The 5,302-nt window shown below is 36.4% G+C and overlaps 1 long non-coding RNA gene across 1 annotated transcript; it reads left to right on the top strand.

Annotated features, from left to right (window-relative positions):
- The first annotated feature begins 300 nt into the window (after positions 1-300).
- On the top strand, positions 301-1,619 carry LOC112744434 (uncharacterized). Its single transcript, XR_003172787.3, has 3 exons — positions 301-706; positions 1,155-1,263; positions 1,371-1,619. It is a non-coding gene; the product is annotated as an uncharacterized lncRNA (long non-coding RNA).
- Positions 1,620-5,302: the final 3,683 nt, after the last annotated feature.

Genomic DNA, 5,302 nt, shown 5'->3' with positions numbered 1-5,302 from the left:
TAATCAAATTATTATAATTTAAATTAATTTTTAGAAAAACTAAAATTATAGTTTCAATCTTATCACGTGCAAGGCACGTGCATTAGGGGTGTTCAAAACCGATCCGGACCGAACTAAACCGATGGACCGAACCGAAAAACCGAAAACCGAAAAAATCGAAAAAGTGATGTTTTGCGATTTTTCTGCGGTTCGGTTCGGTTTTTGGTTCTTGCCACCAAAACCCTAACCGAACCGGTTCTTCCCAAAACCCTAAAATTAAAACTACCCCTAACCCCAACCCCACCCCCCCAAACCCCCAAACGCGTTACGCTGTTCCCTTGCTGCGCGAGTCCCTCCTCCCCCTATGGAAACCTAACCCCGCCCAAACCCCAGATCGGAGCCACCACATCTCGCCGACTCACCCAGACGGCCAGACCCCCCACGGAGCCAGCCTGAGCCACCCACCTCCTTGATACTCGAAGGCCGAAGCCTTCCTCTTCCTCCAAATCTCACCTCCTTCACTCCTTGATACTGGAAGTCGAAGCCAGCCTGAGCCACCCACTCACCACCTCCAACCTCGCCGCCTCCACCCAGAAAGCCTCCACCCAGCAGCGTTTCTGAGTTCTGTAGGGTCACCTCACCACCTCCGACCTCGCCTCCTCCACCCAGAAAGTCTCCCACCCAGCCACCGATTCGAGTGCATATGGAGCCCGAGCCATCTATTCAGGTAAACTTTACTGATGCATTGTTGCCTACTTGCCTTGTTGGTATTGCTGCTTGCTGGTTATTGTTCAATTTATTCATGTTAGGATTATTGTTGCCTCGGATCAAAGTTTGTAGGATCAAAGTTTTGAATTTGGCTTCTAAAATAGAGGCTTTCAGTTTCTGATAGGGATGTCCAACTCCAACGTGTTATCTTAGGTCACAAATTATGTAATATTAATGGGACCCTTTCAGTAACAAGTTCTTCAAAATTACCAACAAACCAAAACAAAAATCTCAAATTAATAAAATTATGTTTCACTGCAATACGCAATTTTAGTTTTCAATTGCCAAGTCAGAGTGTTCAATTTGTTGGTATAATGGTATTGTTGTTTAGTGTTTAATTTGCCAAGTTCAATTTGTTCATTGCTTGTTCAGATTATCAAGTTTTGTTCTGTTTGGTTTATTGCTAGTTCATTGCTTGTTTATTGCTGGTTTTGTTCATGTTGCACCCACTCGTGATCCCAATGAAGAAGATTCTGGTGTTGAGTCTGATTAAAGTACATCTTGTTAAGTTTTATGGTATGAATTGTTCTCCTTATATTATTATTATTATTATTATTATTATAATTATTATTGTTGTTGTTGTTCTTGTTGTTCTTATTATGTAACTGTTTTTTTTATTTCAGGTTGGTTTGCATTATGAAGTTTTAGCTATTTTGTTGGAGAAGACACCATAACTTTGCTATCAGTTTAATGACAATTTATTTTTATTTTCAGTTGTGTTGAATGTTGAGCTATTAAACTTCTTTAATTGTCGTATTTGAATTCTATTGTCGTTATATTTCATTAGATCAAGACTTTGTTAGCTATTGTGTATTTTGGCTTGTTGATTTCAATCTTATGACATTGCATAATAGTATGGTAGAATTTTTTTTTATTTGATTCAAAAAACCGAACAAACCGAACCAAACCAAACCGATTTTAATTGGTTTGGTTTGGTTCGGATGACCTTGGAAAAAAAACCGAACTAAACCGAACCGCACCTTAATTAAACGATCGGATCGGATGGCTTTTCCTTAAAAAATCGAACCAAACCACACCGCGAACACCCCTAACGTGCATGACACGTGCATGGTACGGATAATTACACTTGTTATAAGATGCAATTCAGCTACGATGATTCAATAAAAACAGAAATATTAAACAGTGAAAGAAAAAAAAAGACCAGAAACACCAAGATCAAGCGAGCTACGGAGGGCTCCAACAACACAAGTGAAGGCGAAATAATGAGTGAATCTGTGCTCATAAAGATGAGCCCTTTTCGTAGGCCCTTCTTCTATCATTCCTCCTGCCATTTTTCTCTGTCAAGAAGTGGTTGTGACGGACACTCTTTTGTTCTCAAACACCAACGAGCAGAGTAGAATGAGAGTGAGTGTAAGTAAGGAAGGTTAGAGGAAAAAGGATAATTAGTTTATATTTGGATCATGTGTACGTTTTTTTCGTTAATAGTAGATGTTACTTATAATTTTTTTTATAATAAGAGTACATAAGGAGTACATATTATATAAGGTGTAATAACTCAACAAATATTTTTTAAAGGATATTTGATATGAGAAAAATTTATTTTTCTGCGATTCAATTTCTTTTAAAAAATATTTGTTAATTATTATACCTTATATACTATATACTCCCATTATTAAAAATGTTACACCTATAATGCCTAAACACCACAAATCACCACTCATCATTAATATCTTTGTTTTGCTCTTCATGCATCACCGAACATGCATTTGGAGAGAAAGAAAAGAAAGAACCGAGAGAGAAGAGAGAAACCGTGAACTTCCTTGAGCTTCCGAGTTTGATTTCTTATAATTCATAACTCCAGTCAAAAATCTAATCCGATAAAAGTGTTCGTATCCTCCTCCTCTACACGTTGGTGTTACTTTGATCCGGTAGAAGTTGATGGTAACGTAGCTCCTCTTCCCCTTGAGTTCGGCCAATTGGAGTTTTAAGAGGCACAAATGATTTCAGACGTTTTCCTTTTCAGCAACTCGGTCAAAAAACTTCTCCAAAATTTTCTTTGATTCTGATTTCATACGAAGGTAGGGAATTTATTTTTAAATTAATCGTTTAAATCTGTTAATGCCATTAAAGTCTAGTGAGTAATTGCAAATAATTTATAAATGTCTTGCGTGATTAATGGATGAATTGGTTGAGTTGTGGTTGGAAAAAGTGATTAAATTAGTGTTCTTGTTAAATTAAAAGATTAGTTATTGAAGAAATTGTTGTGTTGATAATGGTTGAATGGAGTTGGATTTGAGATTAGTTTGGGAAGTTAGGAATCTGAGGGAACCCATATGGGTGGTAAAGTCCAATTTTAAGGGAAGATGATGTCCAAGTTTTTGTAAAAAGTATACGAAAAAGTGTTTTCGTTTTAAAAATTATTTAAATATGTATTTACATTAAGAAGCGAACTTTATATTAAAAAATCTGATTTACAGGCTTATTGTGGGAAATGATTTTGAAATTGAACCTGGTTAGCTTTCAAATTTATAAAATGATTTGGCATTGAATTTGGATTGTCGGATTTATCAGGAATGATCTTTGAGGATCGAAAATGATTTGGTTGGGACCCTTGAAGGGTGGCAAAGCCCGAATTTTAGAAGAAATGCTGCAGTAATTTTTATAAAACTTCGAGGCTTTGCTTAAAGCGTTAATCATAAGAGAATTTGATTTAAAACTCATTCTATTTGGCTTTCAATTTATCAGGAAAAGTTATGTTTTAAGTTTATTCTATTGAGAAAAGTTTCTTGTTTAAGTAATAACTTGAATCCAATTTATTAAGGAAAGGAATTTTTATTAAACGTTAAAGAAGTTTGGCTGCCTAGGAACTAATGTTTTGAGGTATGATAAGTGAAGGAATATGTGGTGATGTGGAGGTGTGAATAATAATAAGGTGATGCGGAGGTATGTATAGTTAAGCGGTGATGCGGATGTATGAGTATGTAATTGGTGATGTGGAGGAATAATGAAAATTCATGAGTGGAATAAATAACTGAAGTAGATTATGATTTATGAAAATGAAATGTGAATGGGTCTTTGTGCCAAAGCGCTAATGCGGAAGTGCCCGCCTAACTGATAGCCTAAGGTTGCTAATGCGGGAATGTCCGCCTAATTGATAGCCTATGGTTGCTAATGCGAAAGTGTCCGCCTAACTGATAGCCTAAGGTTGCTAATGCAGGAAGGTTCGCCTAATTGATAGCCTGTTCTTACCGTGATGCCAAGATATCCTGACTGACACGGTAAAGGAACCATATTCGGGGTTCTCCCCGAGTAACGTCGGGTTGCGGGTAGACATCCGACGCGTGAGCTCATGGCCTGCTTAGGACAGACATGCATCATATTGATTGCGCATTTACATTTGGTCTTGTTTTGCTTGTTATATTTTCTCTGTGATTGTGCTGCTTGACTTGTTTGTCTTATTGCAATTTGTTTGTGTGTTGATCTGTTTCTTGTGTTATTATTTCTCTGTGATTGGGAACTAAAGTTGTGATTGAGATTAGCTTATGTTCGGAAATTTAAAGAAGGTAATAAGGTAAAAATAAAAAGTATTTCCAAAGGTTTAACAAAATGGTTTTATTGAGTAAAGTTAGTTATTTGTATTTTATTTCATTACTTTTACGACATTCCTATTCCCTACTGAGAACTAGTGGTTTGTTCTCACCCCAAAATCTTCCACCCTTTCAGTGACACAGATTCGAAGACTCATTTTGAAGCCGCAGGCGACTAAGAGTTTTATTTAAGTTAAATTTATGTGTTGAGTTGCTTTTATAGAATTCCCTCGCCCTTGTTATTTAAGATTTTATTTTATGCAGAGGGATAGGAGTTATAACTGAATTTTATTTGAACTCTTCTATATGATATTTATTATTATTAATAACTATGTGACTAGTATTTCTTGGAAATCTTTGATATATGATTTTAATTAATAGAAACAAAAGTTTTCGGCTTTTTCCTAAAAACTGAAACGCGATATCGACGTAAAGGCTCGATATTAAATAGATAATAAAAGAAAACAGGTTAGTAACTCCTTACTTTTGGTACGATCACGACGTGCTATAAGTTAGGGTGACTATGTGAATAAATATGCTAGATTGTCACTTGAGCGGATCTATTGGACATCAATTGTCCCTTGATTTTGAAGATCATGAGTGAAGAAGAATTTGGGAGGAATATGCTTTGTTCTATCACCTTTGATATATCCGCCTTTAAGTTGAGCAATACATGTTGTATTATCTTCAAACAGGACAGTTGGAGCTTTCTTATGATCAATCAGTCCACATGATGACAGAATATATTGGATCAAACTCCTGAGCCAAAAACATTCGCGACTAGCTTCATGAATCGCTAGTATTTCGGCATGATTAGAGGATGTTGCAACAATCGTCTGTTTCATGGACCTCCATGATATAGCTGTTCCACCATATGTAAACAGGTATCCTGTTTGAGATCTCCCTTTATGTGGATCAGACAAGTAGCCAGCATCTGCATAGCCAACTAGTTGTGACTTGGATCCATAGGGATAAAACAATCCCATATCAACCGTCCCATGAAGATA

This window comes from Arachis hypogaea, chromosome 14, assembly GCF_003086295.3.
Source record: "Arachis hypogaea cultivar Tifrunner chromosome 14, arahy.Tifrunner.gnm2.J5K5, whole genome shotgun sequence".
Taxonomy (NCBI): Eukaryota; Viridiplantae; Streptophyta; class Magnoliopsida; order Fabales; family Fabaceae; genus Arachis; species Arachis hypogaea.
Note: the sequence above shows the minus strand (reverse complement) of the source record. Positions and strands in the feature narration are given on the sequence as shown.